Genomic DNA, 15152 nt, shown 5'->3' with positions numbered 1-15152 from the left:
TTGTTAAAGCCTTGTTGGGGCTTTTGATCCTTCCATGAGAAATTTGGATGATTTCTCCATGTTGAGTTATAGGTGTTTCCATAAGGTTCACCTAAGTAATTTACCTCTGCTATTGCAGGGTTCTCAGGATCATAAGCTTCTTCTTCAGAAGATGCCTCTTGAGTACTGTTGGATGCAGCTTGCATTCCATGCAGACTCTGAGAGATCATATTGACTTGCTGAGTCAATATTTTATTCTGAGCCAATATGGCATTCAGAGTATCAACTTCAAGAACTCCCTTCTTCATAGGCGTCCCATTACTCACAGGATTCCTTTCAGAAGTGTACATGAACTGGTTATTAGCTACCATGTCAATGAGTTCTTGAGCTTCTGCAGGTGTTTTCTTTAGGTGAATGGATCCACCTGCAGAAGTGTCCAGTGACATCTTTGATAGCTCAGATAAACCATCATAGAATATATCCAGGATGGTCCATTCTGAAAGCATGTCAGAAGGACACTTTTTGGTCAACTGTTTGTATCTTTCCCAAGCTTCATAGAGGGATTCACCTTCTTTCTGTCTGAAGGTTTGAACATCATCTCTAAGCTTGCTCAGCTTTTGAGGAGGAAAGTACTTGGCTAAGAAAGCCGTGACCAGCTTATCCCAAGAGTTCAGGCTGTCTTTGGGTTGAGAATCCAACCATAATCTAGCTTTGTCTCTTACAGCAAAAGGGAAAAGCATGAGCCTGTAGACTTCAGGATCTATTCCATTAGTCTTAATAGTATCACATATCTGCAAGAATTCAGTTAAGAACTGAAAAGGATCTTCAGATGGAAGTCCATGAAACTTGCAGTTCTGCTGCATCAGAGAAACTAATTGAGGTTTCAGCTCAAAGTTGTTTGCTCCAATGGCAGGAACGGAGATGCTTCTTCCATGTAAATTGGAATTAGGTGCAGTAAAGTCACCAAGCATTCTCCTTGCATTGTTGTTGGGTTCGGCTGCCATCTCCTTTACTTGTTCGAAATTTTCAATCAAGTTGTCTCTGGATTGTTGTAATTTAGCTTCTCTTAATTTTCTCTTCAGAGTCCTTTCAGGTTCTGGATCAGCTTCAACAAGAATGCCTTTTTCTCTGTCCCTGCTCATAAGAAAGAGGAGAGAAAAAAAAAAGAAGAGGAATCCTCTATGTCACAGTAAAGAGGTTCCTTATTGTTAGTAGAAGAAAAGAAGAAGAAATTCGAACACAGATAGAGGAGGGGGTTCGAATTTGGTGATGATGTGAGGAAGAGATGTTAGTAGATGAATAAATAAATAGAATAAGATGAGAGAGAAGGAGGGAATTTTCGAAAATTATTTTTGAAAAGGAGTTAGTGATTTTTGAAAATAGTTTTTGAAAAATGTTAGTATTTTTTTTGAAAATTAAGATTTAAAAATTAAAAATTAAAATAATTAATAAATTAAAAAGAAATTTTGAAAAAGGGGGAAGATATTTTCGAAAATGAGAGAGAGAGAGTTAGTTAGGTGGTTTTGAAAAAGATAAGAAACAAACAAAAAGTTAGTTAGTTAGTTGAAACAAATTTTGAAAAGATAGGAAGTTAGGAAGTTAGAGAAGATATTTTGAAATCAAATTTTTGAAAAAGATAAGATAAGAAGATATTTTTGAAAAGATATGATAGAAATTGTTTTTGAAAAAGATTTGATTTTAAAATCACAATTAATGACTTGATTCACAAGAAATCACAAGATATGATTCTAGAACTTAAAGTTTGAATCTTTCTTAACAAGCAAGTAACAAACTTCAAATTTTTGAATCAAAACATTAATTGATTATGTTATTTTCGAAAATTTGATATAAAAATAAGAAAAAGATTTTTGAAAAAGATTTTTGGAATTTTCGAAAATAACTAAAAATTTTGAAAAAGATTTGATTTTTGAAAAAGATAAGATTTTCAAATTGAAAATTTGATTTGACTCATGAGAAACAATTTGATTTTAAAATTTTTTGAAAAAGTCAACTCAAATTTTCGAATTTGATGAGAGAAAAAAAGGAAAGATATTTTTTTGATTTTTGAATTTTTATGATGAGAGAGAAAAACAACAAAAAGACTCAATGCATGAAAATTTTGAATCAAAACAATGAATGCATGCATGAATGATATGAATGTCAAGATGAACACGAATAACACTTTGAATGTCAAGATGAACATCATAGACATAATTTTGAAAAATTTTTAATGCAAGGAAACATGCAAGACACCAAACTTAGAATTCTTTAATGCTTACGCACTAAGAATTCAAGAATGCATATGATAAACATGAAAAGACACAAAACAAAAAATCATCAAGATCAAACAAGAAGACTTACCAAGAACAACTTGAAGATCATGAAGAACATATGAATGCATGATATTTTCGAAAAATGCAAGATGCATATGCAAGTGACACCAAACTTATGACATGACTCAAGACTCAAACAAGAAATACAAAAATATTTTTGATTTTTATGATTTTCTAATTTTTTTGGATCTTTTTTTTTTTCGAAAATTATATGAAAAAGGAAAATAAGGATTCCAAAATTTTTAATATGAATTCCAGGAATCTTGCATTCTCAGTCTAAAGCTTCAGTCCAGGAATTAGACATGGCTCACTAGCCAGCCAAGCTTTCAAAGAAAGCTCCAGTCCAAAACACTAGACATGGCCAATGGCCAGCCAAGCTTCAGCATGTAACACCAGAGTATATTGCTCTTGATAACAAATTGCTGCTCATCATTTATCAAGTATGTGACTTACCTCTGATGGTTTGGAAGCCTCAGTCCAAAAGAATTTAGACATAGCTTTACAGCCAGCCAGGCTTTACATGCTTCATGAAACACTAGAATTCATTCTTAAAAATCTTGAATTAAATTTTTGAAAACATTTTTATTTTTTTTCGAAAACAGATAAGAGATTTTTGAAAATATTTTTGAAAGATTTTTTTTGAAAACAAAACGAAAAGAAAATTACCTAATCTGAGCAACAAGATGAGCCGTCAGTTGTCCAAACTCGAACAATCCCTGGCAATGTGAGCAACTTGGTACGCGTAATCGTGATTACACTTTAATTATGTAAAATTCATGGCTCTTTCTTTCCCTGGCAATGGCGCCAAGAACATGGTGCCAATACCATGGTTCACAACTTCGATACAACTAACCAGCAAGTGCACTGGGTCGTCCAAGTAATACCTTACGTGAGTAAGGGTCGAATCCCACGGAGATTGTTGGTATGAAGCAAGCTATGGTCACCTTGCAAATCTCAGTTAGGCAGATATAAATTGATAATGGTGTTTTTGAATTTAATATAACAAAATAGAATAGGGATAGAGGTACTTATGTAAATCATTGGTAGGAATTTCAGATAAGCGAATGGAGATGCTTTTCGTTCCTCTGAACCTCTGCTTTCCTACTATCTTCATCCAATCAATCTTACTCCTTTCCATGGCTGGCTTTATGTGATACATCACCACTGTCAATGGCTACTTTCGGTCATCTCTCGGGAAAATGATCCAATGCCCTGTCACGGCACGGCTAATCGTCTGGAGGCATCACCCTTGTCAATGGCTTCATCTTATCCTCTCAGTGAATAATATGCTCACGCACCCTGTCACGGCACGGCTATTCATCTGTCGGTTCTCGATCATGCTGGAATAGGATTTACTATCCTTTTGCATCTGTCACTAACGCCCTGCAATCGCGAGTTAGGAGCTCGTCACAGTCATTCAATCATTGAATCCTACTCGGAATACCACAGACAAGGCTTAGACTTTCCGGATTCTCTTGAATGCCGCCATCATTCTAGCTTACGCCATGAAGATTCCGTTTAGGAGATCTAAGAGATATTCATTCCAGCTTATTTCATGTAGAACAGAAGTGTTTGTCAGGCACGTGTTCATAGGGGAGATGGTGATGAGCGTCAGACATAATCATCACCTTCATCACGTTCTTGGGTGCGAATGGATATCTTAGAAGCGAAATAAGAAGAATTGAATAGAAAACAGTAGTACTTTGCATTAATCTTTGAGGAACAGCAGAGCTCCACACCTTAATCTATGGAGTGTAGAAACACTACCGTTGAAAATACATAAGTGAAGGGTCCAGGCATGGCCGAATGGCCAGCCCCTCTGATCTAAGAACCAGGCATCCCAAGATGATCCTAAGATCCTAAGATGATCAAAAGATGCCTAATACAATAGTAAAAGGTCCTATTTATAATAAACTAGCTACTAGGGTTTACATGAGTAAGTAATTGATGCATAAATCCACTTCCTGGGCCCACTTGGTGTGTGTTTGGGCTGAGCCTGAGTGTTGCACGTGTAGAGGTCCTTCTTGGAGTTGAACGCCAGCTTTTGTGCCAGTTTGGGCGTTCAACTCTGGTTTTGGCTCCTTTTCTGGCGCTGGACGCCAGATTTGTGTAGAAAGCTGGCGTGGAACGCCAGTTTACGTCATCTATTCTTGGCCAAAGTATGGACTATTATATATTGATGGAAAGCCCTGGATGTCTACTTTCCAACGCAATTGGAAGCGCGCCATTTCGAGTTCGGTAGCTCCAGAAAATCCACTTTGAGTGCAGGGAGGTCAGAATCCAACAGCATCAGCAGTCCTTCTTCAACCTCTGAATCTGATTTTTGCTCAAGTCCCTCAATTTCAGCCAGAAAATACCTGAAATCACAGAAAAACATACAAACTCATAGTAAAGTCCAGAAATGTGAATTTAACATAAAAACTAATGAAAACATCCCTAAAAGTAACTAGATCCTACTAAAAACATACTAAAAACAATGTCAAAAAGCGTATAATTTATCCGCTCATCAACAAGCTTAGGATTCGATATCCTCAGAAGCTACAAGAGGTGACCAAGGAACATGCAACTTCTTTCCCAAGAGAAGCAATGCAAGATCCTACGGAAGAATGTAAAAAAATCAAACAAAGGAGTTCATACTCCAGTGAATTAGAAAATTCCTCACCCTCATACATGGAAGAAGAGGAAGATGTACAAACAAAGGAGGAAGCCATACACACTCCATGCTTGCACATTCTAATAATTAAGGAGGAAGCCATATAAGTCCCTTTAAATCTATGCATACAAGCTTCCGAGAAGAAAAATCTAAATGCACCACCAACATTTGACAAGAGGTCTTTTCCCCCAACACTTGAATATGCTTTCCTTGGTCCTAGTGAATCAAAGAGTTGTATGGGCGTTGATTTTTGGAAGGTATCTTTTTTCTCCTCATGTCCACTGAAGTCATTTCTCTTAACCAACTAGAAGAAGAGGAAGAAAATTCAAAAACTAACCATCAAGCTAGTGACTTAAAGTAGTGCTTGTTGGGAGGCAACCCAATGTTAGGTAATTTCTTTTCATTTTTCTTTTTGTTTTGCTTCATGTTACATATGTATTTCATGGATTAAGTTTAGTGTTGCTACACCAACATGATGCTTGCATTTCTCATTGATTGTGTGACACTAAGTTTGGTATTCTCACACCAAATTTGGTGTTGCCACACTTCATCCATGCAAGGTCCACTCCTCCCGTGCCAATATATTAGCAACGTATTTATTTTGCTTTATTTTGTCTTTCTCTTTGTTTTGTTTTTAATTTTTGTTTATTTTATTTGAATGAGCTTCTGCCTTGTTCCTTATTTCCACTAGACAATCATGATTATTCTAATTTCCATCAGCACTATTTTTCTTTATTGTTTGAGGACAAGCAGCCATTCTAAGTTTGGTATTGGAGACTATGCTGTACATAGCCTAAAAGGATGATGAAGAGGAAGATATTGAGAACTAAGGTTGTTGACTTCTATTTGCTTCCTTCCTTTTTAATTATATGCATATGTTATCTTGTTCTATCCTGTGTAATACATTTATGAGTCCTGTTAGTCAAGTGCATATCATTAATTGTCCATCACAACCTACAATTATAATTGTGATTGCTCGTAAATGTAGGCACAAATTATGTGCCAAGAAAGAAGAAAAAAGATAAAAAGGAATTGATCATAAAGAGTATGATAATATGAGTTTGGAAGGGTAAAATAACTAAGAATGTTCAACACAAGTTGAGCTAAATTGCTTGCGGCCTTAGTCTAGAGGACTATTATGCGATCTTTACACTTGACAAAGCCTTGAAGGAGCAACATGTAATGAAAAAAAATGGGTTGAAAGAGAAGCCAAAGGCTTTGGTGTTTATGCATCAAGCAAAATCTTGAAAACAAAGCATTTAGAGTCACGACTAGGCTAAAGTGCAAAGCACCCCCTAAAAGAAAAGAAAGCCAAAGGCTCTGAGAACTAATGATGAGAAATGTTAAAAAGATATTGTAAGCTCAAGTGCTTGTAGTATTTCTGTGTCGAAAAAAATTTGAGACAAAACATTTAGAGTCACGGCTAGGCTCAAGGTGCAAAGCACCCGATGAAAATAAACTATGAAAAAAAGTAAATAAGCTTGCTTCAAGATGATAATGATTCAAGGAAGGGTTTTATAATCTAATCTGGATAGAAGTCTTGAAAGATTATAACCAATTATGTTGAATTATGCATAAGTGAAATGGCTAACCAAATTAATTTGAATTGTAACCATTCACCTTTGCATTTTAAGGTTGAAAAGTTTGATGACAAAGCCATGATTCTTTGCTTGCTTGAGGACAAGCAAGAGCTTAATTTTGGTGTTGTGATGCATGAGCATCTTAAGTACTTTTATTGAGCAACTCTTATAGAAAATTTATAACTTTTGCTTGGTAATTATATGATTTTCAAGGATATTTTATTAGTGCTTTGATTTTCTTGGTTTCATGATTCTTGTAGGAAAATGTTAGGAAAAGAGAAGCAAAAGCACAAGGAGGAACCAAGAATTGAAGACAAGTGCAGAGGGAATTCGTGGATGCTCTCAACTCTAACCTCTTTACACTCCAACGAGCATAACTTGAGCTATAGAGGTCTAATTAATGTGATTTTAGCGGCATTAGAAAGCCAACTTCTAGAGATTTCTAACGATATATAATGGTTTATGCTTACTCTCTGGACTCATGGCGCTAAATGCCAAACCGCGTCCCACTCATCATTCCATGTCGGAGTCTTGGTGCTAAACACCAGGAAACCGGCATTAAATGCCAGAGGGCAGCAAGGAGTGTGCGAGCATCAAAAGTAGCACCAAACACCACCAAAGTGACATTAAATGCCAGACTCGCAGCCTAGGACCCGAAAAATCATTATTAATGATAAGATTTGATTGCCAAAAAAGGGGAGATATGTTTGGATGCTAGGAATAAAGATTTCACTCTAAAAAGGGGAAGGAAGCAATGCACAAGGGACTCTCTGTTTTGGTTTTCATTCTTCTTTAGTTTTAGGTTTTACACATTAGATTAGGATTTGAATTTTCTGCACTATGGGCAACTAAACCTCCACTGTTAAGGTTAGGAGCTCTATTTATTTTGATGGATTAATACTACTACTTTTCTATTTTTGATTAATGTATTGATTTCTATTCAAGAAGTGGTTTCATTCTTCATCCTAAGGATTAGAATATATTCGAAAATAACCCTAATCTAAATTGAATCCCTTTGAATGTTGGAAAAGTTAAATCATTGGAATTAAATCTTGAAACCCTTTTCTCATATATAATTCTTCAATTATCTAGATTTAATGTGATACGTGACATATAATCGGATTATTTCTGGGTTCTTAATAATTGTGTGGTCTTTAAACCAGAGTTCGAACATAATCTTTTAACACAATTAATTGATCAAGAAATTGACGGTTAATTAAGTTAGAAGGGATTGAATTGGCAAGGAATTGGAATTCAATCACCTAAGGTTTGCCATGAATTAAATCTTTGCATGATCAAAGTAGATAGCAATAATTGTTAATCCTGAAATTTAAATATCTCTGACACCTTAACTATCTTTATCATATTACTTTCTTAACAAGTTTTAGTTTGTTCTTTTTTAATTTTCTATTTTCATGTTATTTACTATTGAAACCCTTATTTTTTATTGTCTGACTAGAATAATCAATTGACCATTGCTTGCTTAATCCGTTAATCCTCATGGGAATGATAATCCACTCCCGTGATATTACCTGATATGATCTGCTGCACTTGCCGGTAGTTTGTGGTTGTAAAATTCGCCTCATGCTGTTAGTACAAAATTTTGACTGATTGAAAACTTGACCATGATAGAGTAGAATGTCGACTATGAGACGAGTCAAGTCGAAAATAACCTAGGATGAAATTTGATAATCGCACGTGTTTTTATTTGGTAGCACTATATAGAACGTGGGGCTTGGAGACCAAGGTAAAAACGAATACATGGGGTGTCCACCTTAGAGAACAAGGTCCTTCACAGTCAAGGCAAGGTCGTAAGTTGTGAGAGCCTGAGAAAAAGGAAAAGCTAGATCGTGGAAAGAGAGAAGCATTCTACAGTCCACCCTTGTGATCTATAAATACAAAAGGTTTAGAAGGGCTAATGGACTTCAATCTGAACACTTTATCATCACATAAAACTCTACAAAATCCAAGTCACACTGCCAACAAGGAGAACCATGGAGTGCAAGCGTATATGAATGTATGGAGTTAACTTTTAATTTAGTTCCTTTGTTTTCTTTTTTTCTTTGAGTTTTTTTCTTCTCTTCTTCAAGTATTTTGTTTTCCTATCAGTTGCTATTTCACTTTTCTATTTGTTCAAAACTTTCATTTATTTTATATATAATTTTTATTGTAATTCTTTACAATATTTGTCACAATTTTACTAAGTCTTTTCATATAGTTTTTGCACAAGTAATTGTTTGACACATACATTAAGTAAATCTCGAGTCGAGTCTACTCTTTTAAGAGGAGTCATATCTACTTCCTGAATTGAAAAAGTGGACTCGGCCTGAGATTTACTTAGTGTATGTGTCGAATGATTACTTGTGCAAGAAATATCTGAAAAGACTTAAAAATTGTGACAAATAATGTAAAGAATTGTAATAAAAGAAAATATATAAAATAAATGAAAGCTTTAAACATATAGAAAAGTGAAATAGCAACTGAAAGGAAAATAAAATTCTTGAAGAAAAAACAAAAATACTCAATGAAAAGAAAACAAAGGAACTAAATTAAAAACTGACTTCAATCTAAACACTTCATCATCACATAAAACTCTGCAAAGTCCAAGTCACACTGACGTCAAGGAGAACCAACCCCAATATGGGATATATAGGAGGTACAACCACTACAAAGAATAACCCTTGTATAACCCTAGACCTCCACCAGGTTACTCTCCAATGGGTATACCAACTAATCCTAATATGGCAAATTATAATGCTTATCAATAATTGATGAATAATCCACCATATGTAGGGTCAGTTCCCATGTCCTCGCAAGCTTCCTTAATGATGCCAAACGTGTTTCCAACACAAGGTACAACGAAAACCACCACAAGGCCGCCAACTTGAATAGGGCGAGGGTTCATATTTCCTGAGATGTTGAGACAGGTTTCTTTCGGGACATCTCTAAATACAGTCGTATCCATGGCTATGTTTAGGCAACAAATAGAAGATAGCCATCATGATCTAGTAAATATGCTCATTTAGTAGATGGCTACAGTTTTAAATCCAATGGTGAAAAATAAAAATGCAAGAATAGAGCAAATAGCTCGACGTGTCAATAACATTGCAGGGACAAATAATCGACTGTTTGCACCACCCATAGGTGGAATTCATGGACTACATGCAAATAATCCTCCATTAATTCTAAATAGAAGAGAAGATCCAAATAGGGTTTTAAACGGGGCGAGGGCAAACAACATTGCTCAAGCGTATAGTCAAAACATAACCCAAGCTGTCGAACAAATTTTGAATAGGACAGGATTTAACATGGGTGACAAATCAATCCTATTTTTATCACTATCTTTCCAGATTATGTTTTGCAAGCTAAACTCATAGGGGAGTCAAAACCACCAATTCCCTCCTAAATTTGCCGGTAAGAGTAGAAAATTGACTGTCGAGCATGTAACTCGTTATACAGTCGAAATTGGAGAACTAACTGGTATTGAACATTTGAAAATGAGATATTTTCTCTCTTATCTGACAAAGAATGCATTTACATGGTTTTCAAATTTGTAACCTAACTCAATCTATAGCTGGGTTTAGTTAAAAAGAAGTTTTCATGGTCAATTCTTTAGAGGTGAAATGGAAGTAACTTTGTCTGATTTACTCTTAGTGAAAAGAAAAAAGTATAAGTTGATCGATGACTATTTAATACGATTTAAGAATATGAGAAACAAATATTTCACTCCTATTTCTGAACCTAAAATAGTCAAAATGGCGATCAATGGTCTCGACTTTAGTATTTGAAAGAAATTAGTAAACTAGCAATTCTTAGACTTGGTTCAGTTAGCCGATAAGGTTCAACAAATTGAAAAGTTAAATAAAGTAAAAGAAGAACATGAGTCGAGCAAAAAAAGAATTTCTTCAACAAAAAAGTGTATTATGTTAATTGTATGAGTGAATAAAAGTCGAATAATTAGTCTGCTTTCGCTGCAGAATTAAAAGATGGACCTCTTTATGTATGTCGATTTTTTAATCCAGCAACAGACAAAACTCCTTTGTCAGGAGAAACAAGTTATTCTTTTGACTTGACAAAAGCAGAACAAATGTTCAACATACTTTTAAAAGATAAACAACTCGTACTTCCTAAAGGGAAAATAATGTCACCTATTTTTGAAATTAGAAATAAAAAATTTTGTAAATTTTGTCAAGCTCTTGGTCACTATACTAATAATTGTGTATGTTTCAGGGACTTGATACAGAAGGCAATCGAAGATGGTCGACTAAAATTTGCAGAGAAACTTGAGATGAAAGTGGATTTTGATCCTTTCTAGGTCACGTCGAACTTTGCTGAAACTGAGGAAATGGTTTTCTCAATCAACATGGCCTCTGTTGAGCCTATGGGAAAGGATGATCAATTCAAACTTGATATGTTCAAAGCTAAAAGGCCTGTTTACCCAAAGGCAAGGGAGGACCTATTGGATTTTTTGCTAAGGTAAAGAGAAGAAGAAGGCAACATTGCTATATGCCCTTGGTGTATTGCTTTATTCGACACCTCAGCTGCTAAGGCCTTTGACTCCTACAAAAAGAGTAAAGAGCATGTACATCAAGAAGGGCTGAGGCAAGCTCGACTAAAACAGGGTTGTAAGAATAAGACTTTGCAAGCACCCCTGTTAAGCAGCAAATGTGCACGATGGTAATTGTTGATTAGAAACCCCAAGGGGTGCCAAATCAAACTAGAGTGCCTCTGGCTAATGTGTCAAATAATAAGTACAAAATAATGCTCCAAACTACTCAAGGAATTATAACTTTAACGTTACTAGAGCAAGTTTTGAAAATTAGGCTGGAAACCAGAAGAAAGGTGTTTCTTGACGAGGGGCAAGCAGAAGAGGTAGCGGTCGAACTAGATCTCGACGCAATTTTCAAGACAGAGCTCCCTTCATTCCAAGAATTTTGGCTCCAGCACAAGGGGTTTATGTCAGCGCAGAGGGTCTGTATCCATAATTGAATAAGGAGAGAAAGTCACCTATTAAGTAAGAATGAAAGGAGGATAAAACATCCTCGATTAAGGGCCAGGAACCAAAAGGATGTGTTGAAAGATACATCGACAACCATCCAATTCCCAAGGGTAAAGAAGAGGAACATGCATTGACATAAACTTTTGATTCTGGATTCGAGGATGACTTGGGATGTCATGTTTCGTGAAACTGGTTTTGGATATGTGACCACAGTGTCAGTACTCCCTTTCGACTTCTAGGGTAACCTTGAAGGCCCTTGGAATGGTCTCGAAGGAGATCGCGATGATGTTGTCCCAAGAGACAAGTGCAGATTTGTTGAAAATGAGTTGATTAAAGAATAGTTGTTTGATAGGCCTAATGAGATAACCAAAGGTCATCTTCGACATTTGCATATCAAAGACAAAGTGAAAATATTGGTAATCAATCACATCCTAGTGGATAGGGGAGCATCGGTTAATTTGCTTCCGAAAATTATGCTGCCATTGTTTCAAAAGATAGTCAAAGATTTGATAAAGACAAACTTGGATGTTATTGGATTCAATGGTAAGTCGACAACTGCCTTGGGTATGATCCTACTCAGGTTGAAGGTGGGAAGTGTCAAAAGACTGATGGTATTCATAGTGGTGCCTACCAAGACTACTTTTAATATGCTATTGGAAAGAGATCAGATCCATGGAGTAGGGCAATCCCTTCGACCCTATATCAGAAGTTGGTGATTTAGGATGGAGATGGCAAGATTGAGGATATTGAAGCTAATGACAACCCTTGTTATGTTGAACAGATGAATGTCAGTTTCAAGGAATATCATGCTAGTGTTCGACCACTAGACATTGATATGAGCACCTTTGACCCAAATCTTATCAAAGGTTGCTATGTTGGGCTCATGGTAAGAAGTTGGTCCCTAAGGCCAAGGAAATCTCGGCCACACAACCCATTTAATGGATATATCGAGCCACTAGGCACGACTCTCAGTCTATATGGTTGAGAAGGAGTGCACATGTAAGTGTGCACTAGATTATATATATGATCTCAATACCTTAGGGTTTGAGAAGTCTGATTTATTTTCAGAAGATTTGCACAATAAAAAAAATTAAAGTACAAGACCTTCTCGAGAAAGTCGATATTGGTGGAGAAGTTCGAGTCACTTATGTAAGCAAGTACTTGGACCTTGACTTCGAAGAGGAGTTAATAAAGGTGATGAAGAAATATCAAGATTGTTTTGCCTGTCAATATGAGGAAATACCTGGGTTGGATAGATCTTTGGTCGAGCACAAGCTCCCTATCATTCCTAATGCTTGACCCATCAATCAAGCTCCCAAACAGTTTGCACCTGAAATCATGGTTAAGATTAAAATGGAGGTCGAGTGCTTGTTGAAAGAAGGATTTATTCGAACGACCAGGTACATCGAATGTATTTCTAACATTGTCCTTTTTATTAAAAAGGATGGTAAATTAAGAGTGTGTGTTGATTTCAGGGATTTGAATAAAGTAACACCAAAAGATGAGTATCACATGCCAATTGCAGAGATGTTGATCGACTCTGCAGCAGGAAGCAAACTTCTGAGTTTCATGGATGGATACTTGGGATACAATCAGATATTCATATCTTAAGATGTGTCAAAAACGGCATTTCGATGCCCGGGAGCTATTGGCACCTATGAATGGCTAGTCATGCCATTTGGATTAAAGAATGCGAGGCCACTTACCAAAGAGCGATGAACTCTATTTTTCATGATTTTGTTAGTAAATTTATAAAAATTTACATTGTTGATGTGGTTGTGAAGTCGAAATTGAAACAGTCTCATCTAAGTAACTTACAAACTGCTTTTAAATTAATGAAACATCATCGACTTAAGATGAATCCATTAAAATTTGCTTTTGGTATATCTGCAGGAAACTTCCTAGGATTCATTGTGTAGAAAAAAGAGTAGCTGTCAACACCAACAAATGCAAGGCTATTTTCATTTCAGTACCTCCCAAGAATAAGAAAGAACTTCAATCTTTCTTAGGTAAAGTAAATTTTCTTTGACATTTTATTTCAAACCGTTTAGGTAAAAAAAGATATTTTCTCCTTTGTTAAAATTGAAACAGGGAAAAGAATTCAAATGAGAGGATGAACACTAAAAGGCATTCAACCAGATAAAGCAATACCTGACTTCACCACTAATCCTAGCGCCTGTCAAGCAAGGTCGACGATTTAAGTTATACATAGCTGCATTGGAAAGAACCTTAGGGAGGATGCTGGCCAAAGAAGATGAAGATGGTAACGAGAGAGTAGTTTACTATCTAAGTCGAATGTTGACTGATGTAGAAACTAGATATACTGTAATCGAAAAGTGATAAACCCCAATTTTGTGGTTTATCTTGTGCTTAATTTTGGGGGTTTTATCAACTTATCTCACATTTATTCAATGAAATAGCATGCTTTTGTAATTCTCCCTAATTTGTACTTAAGAGTGAAAACATGCTTTTTAAGCCTTAAAATAGCTAAATTTAATCCACTTTGATTCTACTCGATGCCTTGATATGTTTGTTGAGTAATCTCAGGGTTTATAAGACAAGGATTGGATGGAAGAATTGAAGAAAAAGCATACAAAGTGAAGAACTCATAAAGAAATGAGCATTTGGACGATTCAAGGCCACACGCACGCGTCATCCATGCGTACGCGTGAGGAGGGAATTTGCCGGCAATACGCACGCATCACCCACGCGTACGCGTGAAAGAGAACTTTGCCAATCGACGTGCACGCGTCAACCACGCGCACGCGTGACGCTAGTCACGTGACCTCATTAAAGTGAATATGTTGAGGGCGATTTTTGACCTTTTCAGTCCCAAATCCAACTCATTTTTAAAACTATTTGATGTAGAATTCAAGAGAGAACAAGGGGGGAGCAATTAGATAGTGTAGGAAATATGCTTTAGGTTAGTTCTAGAGAGAGAAGCTCCCTCTTCTCTCTAGAAATTAGAGTTCTTAGTTTAATTTTCTTCTAGATTTAGGTTTTGATTCTTGTTTTCAATTAGTTTTTCTTGCAATTTCTTTTTATTACATCTCTGTTCTCTTAGTTCTTCTTGTTAATTTTCCTTTTATGTCACTTTAGTTTTATGAACACTCTTCGTACTTTTAATTTCAATTAATGCAATTTGATGTTTTATGTTTCTTTCTTACTTGTTTGAGTTGTTATTTGTTGATTTCTTGCATTGGGTAGTTGTAGATTTTATCTTTCTTGTCATTTTATTATGCTTTCCTTTTGTGCCTTTCAAGGGTTTGACAAAATGCTTGGTTGGATTTTAGAGTAGATTTTGAGCATTCTTGGCTTGGAAAGAGAAATTGGGCAATCTTGAGTCATTAATACCCAATTTAGATTGGTAATCTAGAATGATTAGTTAGTCTTGTATCCATTAACATTACTTATGGATTGGGATCAACTAGTCCTATTTGACTTTCTCTCAATGTGAAAATAACATTATACTTTCTTCTGATGTTGGAGATGACGAAATAGGATTAGCTTTTGTTAATTATTATATTATGGTTAATGATTAGGATAGAAAACCTTAATTCTCAATCCTTGCCATGAATGCCTCTTTTTAGTATTTGTTATCTTTAGTT

General features: G+C 35.8%; 1 non-coding gene across 1 annotated transcript; it reads left to right on the top strand.

The window, feature by feature from the left end:
- Positions 1-479: 479 nt before the first annotated feature.
- On the top strand, positions 480-587 carry LOC148565375 (small nucleolar RNA R71). The gene has a single exon (XR_015885445.1). It is a non-coding gene; the product is annotated as a small nucleolar RNA R71 (small nucleolar RNA).
- Positions 588-15152: the final 14565 nt, after the last annotated feature.

The sequence above is a fragment of the Arachis ipaensis genome, chromosome B5 (genome assembly GCF_059453495.1).
Source record: "Arachis ipaensis isolate K30076 ecotype BB chromosome B5, ASM5945349v1, whole genome shotgun sequence".
NCBI classification, from domain to species: Eukaryota; Viridiplantae; Streptophyta; class Magnoliopsida; order Fabales; family Fabaceae; genus Arachis; species Arachis ipaensis.
The sequence above is the reverse complement of the archived record's forward strand: the minus strand, read 5'-3'. Positions and strand labels throughout refer to the sequence as shown.